This window comes from Ictalurus furcatus, unplaced genomic scaffold (assembly GCF_023375685.1).
Source record: "Ictalurus furcatus strain D&B unplaced genomic scaffold, Billie_1.0 scf1, whole genome shotgun sequence".
NCBI classification, from domain to species: domain Eukaryota; kingdom Metazoa; phylum Chordata; class Actinopteri; order Siluriformes; family Ictaluridae; genus Ictalurus; species Ictalurus furcatus.
In genome coordinates this window covers 860,080-875,141 of record NW_026521050.1, presented here as the reverse complement: position 1 = coordinate 875,141, position 15,062 = coordinate 860,080, and the positions used below count along the sequence as shown (strand labels likewise).

Here is a 15,062-nt window from a genome sequence, read left to right as displayed (position 1 = left end):
CTCTGGTTCCTCCTCTTCCTCCTCCATATCCTGCAGCTGTGACTCTACTCATGAGCGTCGTGATGCGATTGATGTGTTCATGCTGCATCTGCGGTTGGTGCCATTATTCAGCATGGATTTGGGTGTGGAAGATCTGAGGCCCATGAAGCTGCGAGCTAATGGACTGCTAGCCAAAACAGGTTTCTCCACCTCTTCTTCTTCTTCATGCCCCTCTTCCTCACCATCATAGATGACTCGCAGTTTTTTCTTCTTGGTGGGGCAGAGCAAGGACTCGTCTGCTGCAGTGAATTATACTGATTTCTGCCTACCACTATCATTGTTGGGTGTGGGGTCAGATTCATCTATAGCTCCAATGGCAGAGGTTTAGATGCATCAGCATCAAACTCGATGCAGGCTTTTGAATCAAAGTCCACCTCTGATAATGCTTTTGGTATGTTTGACTCAATTCCCAACAGAACTACAGATGAATCTGATTGCATGAAAGGAGAAATGTGCAAGGTCTGATTTGAGTGAGTGTCTATGATCGGATTTCTCCTCTATGATTAAACGCTCCTCATCATTTATGCTCTTAAACACTTGTCCAAAATAACTGTCCTGTCACCTGTGTAGATAAATCCATCACATGCTCATCCTTCACCTCCATCCCTCCATCCATGCTCATCATCTCCAGCTCGTCCGATCCTGATTGGGTGAGATCCACCACGGCAGGTGGGCTGAGGTTATGGCAGGGTGGCGTGGTTTTGACATCATCCATCGTCGTGTGTTGGTCTGGGCCCTGTTGCCATGACAGCGGGAGCCAACTGGGTCCTGAGTTCTGATTAACGCTGTCCATCATGAGGCTGTGCAGCTGTGACTCGGCCTGGACCAGGTCCTGCGCTTTCTGCACACGCTGGTCACTGTAAATACAACACATACAAATACAACAGCACGGCACACTCCCGACTTCAAAAAAGAAATTGCAAGCATTCTAGCAAAAACTTTCAAAAACAATTCCTCTATTGAGAACTGCCCTCCTGCTTTCTGGACTTTTCTTACTCAGCAAGAAAAAGAAAAGAGAAACTTCGGCTCCGGTACAACCGACCTTTTACTACGCATAGAACATCTCTATTTGAGGAAGAGTAAGAAAACATATAGTTAAAAGTAAAAATACTAAAGTGTACCGTAACCCTAAAGCTGATTGTTTGGTGGGGAGGTGTGTCTGATTGCTTATTCGGAAACAATCTGAGACGCTGTGACATTTATTTCTTCTGGTTTAGTCAAATTCAGATTAATGTTGTTTACAACACAGACAGCAGAAAATCCAGGTGGAGGAGTTTCAGTTTCTGACACTGTGGTCTCAATATCTTTAGAACGAGGAACTGAACTCTCCATACCTCCTGAACCACACCCTGATCACAAGCACTTGGTGCTAATGGGCTAGGGGTTAGGCTTTTGGAGTTAAGGGGTTAGGAGTAGAGAATATGAGTTAGGCAGTAGCAAATTACCTCTGTTACACTGTTGGTAGACTTGAAATGTGGAGTTTGTGGAATATCAGTAAGACTGTAATTCCCAGAATGCACTGCATGAGATGAGAGTGAGGAGGGTACAGGATTCTCTGCAGTGCCAGTGTATACCTCAGAGCTCTGGACTCGAAACTTTACATTCTGAAACCCTGCAAGACAGAATTGTGTCCATAGCACATTATCAGTCTTACCCTGTGTGTGTCTGTCTGTCTGTCTGTCTGTGTGGTCACTTCTTCCATAAGGCATGTGTTGAGCCATGGCTGATGGATCACAGGACCTGCCCGATGTACGTGTGACATCCTCAAATCCCTCAGAGTAGAGGTGAGGTGTGTGCGTAAATGGATTCATGAGAGTTTCTCATCTCTCTAGAGACGGATGTTGAGGAGCAGCACATGTTAACGGTCACTTCTGCTTTGCATTCGTTTCCCAGCAGCACTGAGTACTTTCACACACACTGTGACTCAGTCTCCAGCATACACCCCAACTCCGAGTCTCTCACACAGCGATGCTGCCTTTTCTGGATATGAATCTCTGCATGCAACAGAGCAGCTGGGTCCTGCTGACCACACACATGAAGGTGAGAAGTGCGCGTGCACACACACACTGTATTTCAGCCTGCCTTGCTGAATTCCAGAAGCTGCTGCTAATAAGCTAGTTTGTTCACTGTGTGTGTGTGTGGGGGGGGTATTATTTTGGAAGCACACACCTGTATTTGGACTAAACATACTAGCATGACCACAAAAAGATTCAAGATTGTGGCTCAACTGACGAGAGGCCATAAGGTTTGTGAGAACGCTGATATTCTTGTCCTGGGTTCGATGGAAACATGGTGTCAGGACGTGCGCTGGTCTGTCAATACAGTTCCCTCTGAAGCCCAGGATTTGTTTTTACTATACACTGAAGACATTTGGGTTTGAGATATGTCGGTCATTTTTAGGACATTCCAAACATGTTCCAATATTTTCGATCATTTGAAAAATGGGTAGGTTTAAACACAAGGTGCCATATTTTAAGTTGTTTGACCAGAATTTAATTTCCTAATATTTACATCTAAATTTGTTAATCAACTCCTATTCATCGTTTGATCTCGAGCCCAAATGTTTCCAGTATATAGCAAACCAAAATAATTGCCCTTGCTGTTCTAATACTTTTCTCCATATAATGGGAATAGCTCAGCAGCGGTGTTCTTCACAGTGGTTGACAGTTTTTGGTCTTGGTCTTGTCACTGAGTTGACCTGTGGAGATCCAGGGCAGGTTTCATGGTGATTTTCTCTGGCAGGTGGGGCATCTTCAAGTTACTTGGTTACAGTTATATTTCTATAGCACTTTTCTAGACACTCAAAGTGCTTTACACTGGGAGGAGACCACTAGTGTGTATCCTCCACCTGGATGATGGGACAGCAGTCATAGTGCTCCAGAACTCCCACCACACACCAGCTATTAGTGGAGAGGAGAGAGTGATGTAGCCAATTCAGAGATGGGGATTATTAGGGGGTGATCAAGGCCAATGAGGGAATTTGGGAAGGACACTGGGGTTATACCCCTACTCTTTTTTTTATTTTATTTTATTTTTATTTATTTTTATTTATGTTTTATATTTTTAATGACCACAGAGAGTCAGGACCTCAGTTTAATGTCTCATCCAAAAGACAGTGCTGTTTATACAGTAGTGTCCCCGTCACTATATTGGGGCATTAGACCCCACACAGACCACAGGGTGAGCCCCCCCTGCTGGTCTCACTATTACCACTTCCATCAGCAAGCTTAGTTTTCCCCAGGAGGTCTCCCAGTACTGGCCAGGCTCAACCCTGCGTATCTTCAGTGGGACGCCAGGCAAGAGCTGTAGGGAGAGATGGCTCTGGTTATGTATTTCTGCATTCAGTGATGGACTGGGAACCTGTTTTCTCGTAGCTGCCCTAACTGTTTAGGAGGGCGTGCTCCTCAGTGCAGAGGTACGCTTCCATATGGAGGCTCTATTCAATGACTGTACCCTGTGCTGTGATTGGCTTGCAGGTTTGGAGGCAGTGTGTTTGAAGTGCCACTGCACTACGATAAGCCCGCCTTTGAGAGTGAAACTCGCAGCTAGGAGACCAGCAAAACACACTGTGACTGTAAACACACACACACGCACATGCGTACATGTTCACATACACTATACATACATTTACAGTCACAGGTTTGGATTTAAAAATGCATTTTATTTAATTTCTGTGTGTGAGTTATTTAATGACCTCATGCTGTGGTTAATGGGAGGAAAATCTCTCTTCTCTTTTATCTCTGGGGTGTGTGTACTGGAGAAACACACAGTTCACCAGCTCCCTCTGCTGGACATGTGTTGCATTACCTCTCTCTTTCTCTCGCACACAGTCCGTATATACTGAATTTGCCATGTGACAGGTGTTCCTGGTTCAGTATGGGTGGAGCTTATGTGAATTTTTTTTCAACTTAATCATGTGACATCCGTTAGCTTTTCTTTCCACTTGTTCAGCTTGATCATCTATTTAATGCTGTATAGCGACTGCTGGGTAGGTAACGTTAATGTTCGCTATGTTAACTAGTGCTGTGGGTAGGTGACGGGCTAGCACAGCTGATATTACTAAACTATTATACTGTTTAATTATAGGCAGGCTTTTATGCCCACAAATACTAAAGAAATAAAAACAGAAGCTAGTGGTAATGTTATACAGTTCAGATTATACTTAAGCTCCGCCCTCACTTACTCAGACATGCCTGTCAATTGGCACAAAAAGCTTGCTATTTAAAAAAAAAAAACAAAAAAAAAACTTAAAATTATTCTAATTTTACAAAATATCAAAATGTGTCCTTTTATGTGTGTGTGCTTCACAATGTGGCCTTATTGGTATCTTCTGTACTCTATGAACTACTGATCTGAGCTGTTAAATAAGAGGTGTAATTTTAATCAAATTATAGTGATATGAAAATGTAAACTGTAAATAAAGTTCTTTTTATCATGAATGTGTGTGTCCACTTGATCCCTTGGCATGAGCGGGGATATTTATCTAGAGTATCAGTTACTATACGAAGTCTGTAGTAACAGCATTTCTCTGAAGATGATTTAATGGAACTTGTGTTTAGAGTGTAACTTGTACTTTAGTTTTCTTCATTTTCCCAAAATTTAACACCAGATACTTCACAGTACACGAATACCACATGGAGATACAAACTTTATAGTTGACGTGAGGGTAACACTGTTTACACAAGGGTAACAGGCTTGACACTGAGGTAACACTGTTTACACAAGGGTAATAGGGTTGACACTGAGGTAATGCTGTTTACACAAGGGTAACAGGCTTGACACTGAGGTAACACTGGTTACACAAGGGTAACAGGCTTGACACTGAGGTAACAGGGTTTACGACCTTTAAGTGTAGAGATCTGATTAATTTTATGTACATATGCGTGTTCATGAATAAAAAAACGTACTGTCGTGTCTGCTCAACTTTTTTTTGATGAGGGATATGCAAATTGAATTTAAATTCACTAGTCTTACTTAAATTTCCTATATTAACTTGTAGATTTTAATTATAAATATATTTTCTAATTATTATAGTCTCTATTGTATCACTGGAACAATGGCCCATATACACTCAGCTAATCACGTGACAGCAGCACTGTACATGAAATCATGCAGCTACAGGTCAATAGCTTTATTAATGTTCACATCAAACATGTATTATTGTGTATGGGGAGGACCGGGTGGGTGTGAGACCCAGTTTCTGTCCCAATTTCTGTCCCAGTCTGGCCCGGCTCCTTCAGGAACTACTTTATCTGATGTGTATATCAGCTGCTTATTTCTTCTTGGCCTTTACACACAGTAAAGGTTTACTGTGCTGCAGTTCTACATGTCTTTATTCTTTTGACCATTAGGGGGTCTCCAATGTAAACCCTTGAGAAATTAAACATTTTCAACACATCTATATAAAGCTGCAACTTTTGGGGTTTTGAGGGGTTTTTTTTTTTTTGGAGAGTTTTTTCAGGTTTGGAGGGTTTGAGGGGTTTTTGGACTGTTTTGGCGGGTTTTTTGGGTTTTGAGTTTTTTAGCATTTCGGAGGGTTTCAGAGGTTTTCTGAGTTTTTTTTTAATTATTTTTTTATGGTTTTGGAGGGCATTGGAGTGTGATGATGATGGTGACAATGTTGACGATGTTGATGACGACGATGATGTTGACGATGATGATCATGATGACGATGATGGTGACGATGATGATGATGACGATAGATGATGACTATGACCATGATGATGACAATGTTGATGACGTGATTATTATGATGATGACGATGAAGATGATGATGACGGCGACGATGATGATAACGATGGTGATGATGATGACAATGACGATGATATGACGGCGATGATGGTGACGATGATGATGATGATGATTACGATGATGGTGACGACGAAGATGACGATGATGGTGATTATGATTACGATGATGAGAACGATGACGATTATGATGACGATTATGATTATGATGACGGTGACTATGGTGATGACGGCAATGAGGGTGACAATGATGGCAATGATGACAATGACGACGATGATGACGATTATGAGGACGATGATGATGATGATGGTGATAATGGTGGTGATGATGGTGATGATGATCTGAAGTCTTTATTTTCTCCTACAGCGTGTATGAAGCAGTGCTGCACGGAGCAGATGACGGAATGTCTGGACTGGATTATGGCTGAATGTAAGAATTTGTATTCAAAATTTCTGCAGAGTATGGCGATCTCCTTCATACAGAAGTCAGATGGTTGAGTAGGAGTAAGGTACTTCACCGTTTTATTTCCTTGGTGAGTGAAATTAAGGCTTTAATGGAACCAAGGGGGGGGGGACACTAACCTGTTGTCTGATGGCTGCTTGATCTTGCATTCTTGGCTGATGTGACAGAGAAACTGAATCAGCTCAATCTTCAGTTACAAGGTAAAGACAAAACCATATGTGATATGATCAGTGCTGTGAAGGTATTTAAAGCAAAACTGTCATTTTACCTTCAGCAATTGAAAAACAAAAGATTGCAACACTTCCCCTCATTGGTAAAAATAGAAAGAAAGCCATGCAAATGCAACCAAAGTTTTGGATGTACTCGAGTATTGTGACCTCCTGTCCAGGCCTGGGCAGGAATCTGAGGAAAGGTTCAGTGATTTTGAGAATCTTGAGATATGTGTGGCATTTGTTGCCAAGTCTTTCATGGAGATAGACATGGATCACATTTCAAAGCAGATGGCTGAACTGTTCAATGTCAATGCTGTAGAGATGGAGTTGGAGGTTATTAATCTCCAAAATCATATCCAGCTGAAATCTCAGCAACATTCACAACATTTCTGGAGACTTGTAGACCCAGAAAACTACAAGAACATTCACCAAGCTGCCCTCAAAGCATCTGCTTTATTTGGATCTACAGACCTTTGTGAAGCAGCGTTTTCTGATATGAACGTGATCGAATCTAAATTCAGAACAAGACTGACAGATGAACATTTAAATAATTGCATAAGAGTGAACCTAAGTGCATACACACCAGCATATACCTCCCTTGTGGAATCAATGCAGTGTCAGTCAGCTCATTAACTGTAAATAAGTGTGAATGCACTTCATGTCATATTGGATATTCTGTGTTTGCAAACAGCGAAGAAGCACTAAGAAAACAAGTGGGAAGCCTGCGGCACATTATGTTGACCCATTTATTTTCAGGTAGGTGATTCCTTCCTTTTGTGCCAACTACCATAAAGCACCTCAAGAAACTCCAAGTTATAATCCGTGTATTGGCCAGGAATTGAAGCCGGGTCAACTGTTTGGAAGGCAGCTATGCTCACCTCTATACCACCAATGCCACGCTAGGCAGTTCAACTCTGCTGAACAAAAGTTTAAGTATGTGCTCTTCTCATCAGCAGACCATAGGCAACAGCTAAAGGGCACTCTTGTCGTGGTTTCTGTAGCGTAGTGGTTATCACGTTTGCGTCACACGTGAAAGGTCCCTGGTTCGAGACCCGGCAGAAACACGCTAGAACTTTTGAACTTTGCTTTAATAACTGACTGGTTGTCATCACCGTAGGATCAGGTCCTCTAGGAACAGCCGGAAAGCGAGACCTTGGACAGAGCAGATTTCCTTCTTTTGTGCTTTTGTAGCAAAGCAGTTAACATTTGCTTACAAAATGAAAGGGAGTCTCTGGTTTTCCACAGAAAGGGGAAGCCTGGCTCTTTCATTGCTCAATAAGACTCTGTGCGTGACTGGAAAATTTTCCGTAAAGTACTGGTCGCCAAGTTCACCTATCGGCAAGAGGTCTACGCCCGAAAAAGGCTGGGAGCGGTTTCCCTTCCATTGAGCTTTTGTATCAAGGCAGATAACAGCTGCTTGCAAAATCACAGGCAGTCTCTGCTTTTCCACTGAACGTGGAAGCCTGGCTCTTTCCTTCATCAAGAAGACAAGAGTAATGATGCGCTTGATTCGAGGTTGCAACTTGTAATTCCCCACCTCCAAGCGGGAAAATGCAAAGCAAACGCACCCTCAACTTGAAATTGCCATTCGTCAACAGTGGGAAGTCTTCTGATCTACCAGTTCCTTCCCTGTTCATCGAGTGACGTCGAGTCGGCATGACGGATTCAGAACTCACAAAGTGGCACTTACCTCAGTGGTTATTTGCTTTAGATCAGGGTTGTCCAGTCTTATCCAGAATGGGCCAGTGTGGTTGCAGGTTTTCATTCTAACCAAGCAGAAGCCACACTTTAGTCTATTGAAAGCCAAGATCAGCGGATCCAACAATTGGAATCAGGTGTGGCTCCTGCTAGATTGGAACGAAAAGCTGAAGATTGGACAACGCTGCTTAAGACCAATCAGCATATAGACATATTTGCTTATTAAATATAAAACATTGACTATATAGATGGCTGATTGCGGAAAATGTACACTTCTCATCACAGTTTGCATGCTAGCTTGTCGCTAACAAAAGACAGACACGGAGAGACCGCATTTTCTTACATTTTCACCCCTGTTCACGGGTCAAACGTGCCCTGATGGATAATGACGTGTTTACAAACAGCAAAGAAGCACTAAGAATAGAAGTGGGACGCAGAAAGAGTTGTGGGAGGCCTGCCGAGAAGCCTATGGCACATTAGGTTGACCCATTTATTTTCAGGTAGGTGATTCCTTCCTTTTGTGCCAACTACCATAAAGCACCTCCAGAAGCTCCAAGTTACAATCCATGCATTGGCTGGGAATCAAACCCCGGCCAACTGCTTGGAAGGCAGCTATGCTCACCTCTATACCACCAATGCCACGCTGGGCAATTCAACGCTGCTGAACAAAAGTTTAAGTATGTGCTCTTCTCATCAGCAGACCATAGGCAACAGCTAAAGGGAGGTCCTGCAGTGGTTTCTGTAGTGTAGTGGTTATCACGTTTGCCTAACACGCAAAAGGTCCCTGGTTCGAGACCGGGCAGAAACAAGCTAGAAATTTTGAACTTTGCGTTAATAACTGACCGGTTGTCATCACGGTAGGATCAGGTCCTCTAGGAACAGCCGGAAAGCGAGACCTTGGACAGAGCAGATTTCCTTCTTTTCTGCTTTTGTAGCAAAGCAGGTAACATTTGCTTACAAAATGAAAGGGAGTCTCTGGTTTTCCACAGAAAGTGGAAGCCTGGCTCTTTCGTTGCTCAATAAGACTCTGTGCGTGACTGGAAAATTTTCCGTAAAGTACTGGTCACCAAGTTCACCTATCGGCAAGAGGTCTACGCCCGAAAAAGGCTGGGAGCGGTTTCCCTTCCATTGAGCTTTTGGAGCAAGGCAGATAACAGCTGCTTGCAAAATCACAAGCAGTCTCTGCTTTTCCACTGAATGTGGGAGCCTGGCTCTTTCCTTCATCAAGAAGACAAGAGTAATGATGCGCTTGATTCGAGGGGTAGGGGTAGACATGGCCAGGGAATAAGAGAAACAATACAGAGCAGCAAGTAGTTACACAGACTCCTGAATGTTCTCAATAACCATACATTTCATGTAAACACCAACCAGAAACACTGAAAATATATGTACACACTGTATTTCACAATAATTAACAATGGTCAAGTCCATCAATAACGCAAATGTCCAAGTCTGTTAAGTTCAGTACCCCAACTAAACTTTCTAAATCTTACGGTTCGGTCCCCATTTGGGCGCCACTCTGTAGCGTGGTACCTTATGGGGTTTGGACGCCAGACAGTTCAAATTAACAGTCACTTATAACTTATAATTTGGACATCACTCAGAATAAGGCTACTCAATTCTTACAAAATAAGTTTATTATTATTTATGCAATAAACATAAGAAAATACAGATTGTTTCAGTCATAGAAACTGAAATAATGAAAACCAAAAAGTTCCCCTACGTGGGATTAATAAACGCACCCATAAGGAAACAAGGCTCTATTCATAAAAGAAAATTTTCACACACAAAAGGCAGAAAAAAAACATGTAACTCCAAAATAATTCTTAACCAAAACAAAAAAGTTGTTCACTTTAAAAGCTGCACTTCAATGGTGGTGATTTAGGCGTACGGGAGTTCGTGAACCCGAAAGCATGGGAAACCGGCAGTCAGATTCCGCTTAACACTCGGAGTTCTTTACAGACAGTAACATCCAACGATTTAAACATACTGGTTCTCCACAAAAGTATTAAAGAAAGGATCTCAAAACCGTGATGTGCCTCCGAACCCTCAAAACTCCGCTCGCTCGTTTATTCACCTTGGTAGAATATTCCCGAAGTGTTCGCCAGCCTCCTGAATCAATATCCACAAGGTTATAATCCACAGTAAGAGCATTAGCATGGTCCTTGGCAAACGCACACCATCAGTTCCGCCATTCCCACCTGGCTCTCATTTCCGCGTCCCGCTTTCTCTCACCTAGTCACCTGTTCTTTTCATGGCTTCCTAAGACCCCACCCTTCTCTTCATCTCTTTTTTTACTTCTGTTAATTAAAACACCACGGAATGGAACGGACTCCGCTTCTGCATCACTAAATGGTAAAATGGTAAATGGCGCACTTATATAGCGCTTTTATCCAAAGCGCTTTACACTGTGTCTCATTTACCCATTCACACACCAACAGTAGCAGAGCTGCCATGCAAGGCGCTAACTTGCCATCGGGAGCAACTTGGGGTTCAGTGTCTTGCCCAAGGACACTTTGGCATGTGGCGTTATGCTGGCTGGGAATCAAACCGCCAACCCTACGATTGGTGGATAACCCGCTCTACCACCTGATCCACAGCCACCCCTGTCACTGTGCAGCTATCTGTTACAAATGAATGGGAAAATATCCTTGGCATCCCTGCAATTCAAGGATGTTGTAATTGGTAAGTTGTGATGTCAAAAGTATCTGTACCAAGTTGATACTAAAATTTTAAAAAGAATGATACGATAAGTTTTTTTTTCAGTACCGGCAGTACCAAGTATTCTCCTGCTTTCTGATTGACTTTCTTTTGTAGGTATTAATTAACCGTGATTTCCACTCAGCCATCTTACTGGAATTTGTGTAGGTTAGGAATAAGACTGAGGATGGAGTTGTACAGTTTTGTAGTGTGTATCATTTGTAAATATTGTTAACTTCTTTACCATAGCCATGCTGAGGGAGGTGTTGACTAAATTAGAGATGGTGCTGGACCAACAAACCACTGAGCTTGCTTCAACTACAGGTGTTCCAGGTGCAGTCTTTGGATACTGATGAAGATTTACTGCCCTGCAAGATCTTCCTCAACTGCATAGTCTGGAGCAAAGGATGCAACAGAGCCCAGATTGCAAGCAAAAACTGGTGAGAATTTTTTTCTTTTTTTGTTAACAATTGCTTGCACAATTACACAGCTACTGAGAGTGTTTGTTTTCTCAAGGTGACACACTCGTACTCAAAGCACAACATTCAACACCACTTTGATATGAGGGAACAGTTATGACCTAATCTTTGGTAGAGGAGCAAAACATGGAAAGCACACAGGGCAGGGTAACTGCAGGAGTAGTGAGAAGCACTGACACAGTTGACAAGGCAATACATGCTTATTAATTATTTATATTTTATATTATTTTATATTATATTATTGTTTTAAAAATCATCGGTTTCGGGTAAACTGGTTGGCGCTTATTGACAGGGCAGATGTGCTTGACTGCACCTGGCGCATATTGAAGAGGGTGATTGCTAACTCCCTGGCAAAGAACCTCAATTGGAGGGGAGTCAATGGAAAGACTTCACTGGCCACTCTCCAACTTGGAGAGGTCATGATTGGTAAGTATATCTGTTTACATACAGAAGAGAGAAGATGTAAACATCTGTTTACATCTGAGAGAGACATACATGTCTCTCTCAGATGATATGTAAGGGGTAATAGCTAGATGTGCATTAAACGATTTTAGTGCATGATGTGGAGGAAAAGAACCACTCGTTCAAATCGTCACCTAGCCATGGATTACCCCGCTTATACCATGGTCTTTCCACAATTAATAACATTAAAGCTGTCATTGATTTTAGAAGCACAAACTTTGATTAGAAGTTTAAAATGACAGTTAATTTCTATTAGTTAGGTCGTTAGATCTGGAATTTTGCCCGATATAAATCAGACACAGAGATAAAGTAGTGTGATGAGATTACATTTATTTGAATGAATTGACAGATATCTATCAGAGACAGAGAGATTAAGCATATATGAATTTCCTGCATCATGTGCCTCTCAGCAGTCAGTCAGTGCGTGTACATGGACAACAACAATCCACTGTTAACCCGATTAAGACGATACTTTGATTAAGAAACTACCATGTAAACAGCAATTTTTAATTACCTTAATCTGATTAAAGTCAAGTTACTCGAAGTAAGCACTAATCGAATTAAGACATGTCGAGTACTCCTGTTTTAGTCGCATTATCAACGTGTATTACAGACATGTAAACACCTGAATCACATTATTAACGTCGTGTGAGTTTTCACCACATTTTGCGACAGGACACGTACACACACGGCAGTGCTCAACATTTTACGGCGAACAAGAGAGCGCGGCTGCGTCCCAAACCGCATACTCGCCTACTATAGGCCTGTAGTGGGGAAAATACATCTATCTCAGCTACTATAGAGACGCTAAGTGCACGGTTTGGGATGCAGCTCACGGCTTCAAGCAGTTGTCTATTTGCACGTACAGCATGACAAAAAAATAACTGCGCTTAAAGCGTTTATAAAAAAATTAAATAAAAACACCCAAAACTGTATACTATACCATAACGAAGACGAACTGTATGTTGATACGTGAAATTCTGGAGGGACGTCGGACGGCGTGGCGCGGTGACGTAATGACGCGGGCTGTTAATCTAATTATGTTCTATAACATGTAAAATGGGAACATGACAGGAGTATTCTAAAAGCGACTCATGTAAACACCTTAATCACGTTATTATCTTACTCAGAGTAAGGTCAATAATTAGATTACTGCTGTCCATGTAAACATAGTCAGTGTTGCGCAGCAGTAGTGTAGTAAAACTGAGAGTTGAATTACTTCACAAACAGTGATGGTAACACCTCATTGCTGAGAAATATAATGTAACTTTTCACCAGCAAAGCTATTTTTTTTGTTAAAGTTGCAGACAGCGCGGGCAAGAAGTGTCTGTGTGTATGAATGTGTGTTCACGAATGTCTCTGTGTGCTCGAGTGTCTGTGCGTGTGTGTGTGTTTGTGTGTGCATGTAGGCTGCGCGTTGATTTAGAAATGCTCACAGTGATCAAACTGACTGGAACTACCTGTGCAATAAACGGTTATAATGCACACCTTCCAGCCAATCAGAATCCAATATTCACACTGACCATGGTATAAACGTAATTAATGCTTAAGATTCATAATAACCTTACGATATGTATTGCTTTCTTCCAATGTTCATAGAAACCTCTTCACGGCTAAAGCTGCAGAGATGGAGGTTGAGGGGACCATGAAGAGGTGGCTCCAGCTGGCATCAGATCAAGAGTGCGGGCGCAAGAGAAGACTTTTGAAAACTTTTGCAAAAAGAAGGTATTTAGAGTGTTTTAACTGTGGTGTCTTTGTTAATTTGTTAAAATGTTCATATTATAGTCTATTTTTGATTGTTTATAAAAGTCCTTGCGGTTTTTAAGTGGTTGAAATTGTGTGTGTGTGTGTGTTGGTAGCTGGGTGGGTATACAGTTGCGGTCGGAAGTTTACATACCCCTTGCAGAATCTACAAAATCTTAATACTCTTAACAAAATAAGATTGATCATAAAAATCCTAAGTTTCTTATTTAGTACCACCATGAATAAGCTATTTCACATAACAGATGTTTACATATAGTCCACAAGATAATAGCTGAATTAATCAAAATTACCCCATTCAAAAGTTTACACACGTTTGATTCTTAATACTGTGTGTCGTTACCTGGATGATCCACGACTCTTTTTATGTGTTATGATAGTTGTTCATGAGTCCCTTGTTTGTCCTGAGCAGTTAAACTGCCCACTGTTCTTCAGAAAAATCCTCCAGGTCCTTCACATACTTTGCTTTTCCTGCATATTTTAGCCCTTTCCAGTAGCGGTTATATGATGTTCCGATCCATCTTTTCACACTGAGGACAACCGAGGGACTCGTACATGACGATTCCAAAAGGTGCAAACATTCACTGATGCTCAAGAAGGTTACAGCATGCATTAAGAGCCTGGCTGTAAACGTTGTAAACAGGATGATCATGTAAATTTTTTTGTCTTCTGGGATACTTCTTCTATGCTGTATTAACCATCTTTCTGTAATAAACCTTTTTCACCTCAGAGGACGAGTATGTAAGTGTTGTCTAATTTCCACGACACAACTCAGTTTTTACATTTTTTTATTTTATTTTTAAGAAAAATAATTAAAATTCAATAACCTTTTGACTGTATGAGGTACCGGTAAATGAGAAAAAACATAGTACTACTTTCATAAAATGTCATGTGCAGCTTGATGCTAATTATAGTAATGTATAGTAATTCTGAGTCTTGAACAGTAAACTCTCAAGTGTCATTGTCATGTCACAGCAAACCAGCGACTCCGTTTCCCAGAATGCACCTCAGACTACAAACATGGCAAACACAAACTACAACTCCGAACCAACACACCGACATTGTTAACCTTCTCCAGAATACTAATCAGACAAACCTGTTACCAGTGAACCCACTACATTAGAGAAGGAAATACTGGATGTGAAGTGTAGTAGTGCTAGTGTGTGTGAATAGACTATCAGTTTAGATACTGACCCTGAACACTACTAACATGCAGTGCTTTCTTGGGGTGGTGCTGAAGATGGAATTGAACCGGTAAGAACGATATTAGAGAGAGGCTTCTTTACACTCCTGAGGATGTTCAATTAGAACCTGCACCAAACTCACCTGATTCAAGTCATCAGCTAATCAAGCGGCCTGCACGAGCTGAGGTGGGTGATTTAGAGCAGATAAAACACCAAATGTGTTAGATAAGAGTTCAGAGCCTGTGTTCTAGACACATGATTTAGAGTGGAGACTTAGGCTTAGACCTGAGCTTTGGAGTTATTCTGATTATAGGTTT

At 41.7% G+C, this 15,062-nt stretch overlaps 1 long non-coding RNA gene and 1 other non-coding gene across 2 annotated transcripts; both read left to right on the top strand.

Annotated features, from left to right (window-relative positions):
* The first annotated feature begins 7,238 nt into the window (after window positions 1–7,238).
* Window positions 7,239–14,235, top strand: LOC128604687 (uncharacterized). Its single transcript, XR_008385257.1, has 3 exons — window positions 7,239–11,764; window positions 13,400–13,525; window positions 14,046–14,235. It is a non-coding gene; the product is annotated as an uncharacterized LOC128604687 (long non-coding RNA).
* Window positions 8,895–8,967, top strand: trnav-aac (transfer RNA valine (anticodon AAC)). Its single transcript has one exon. It is a non-coding gene; the product is annotated as a tRNA-Val (tRNA).
* Window positions 14,236–15,062: the final 827 nt, after the last annotated feature.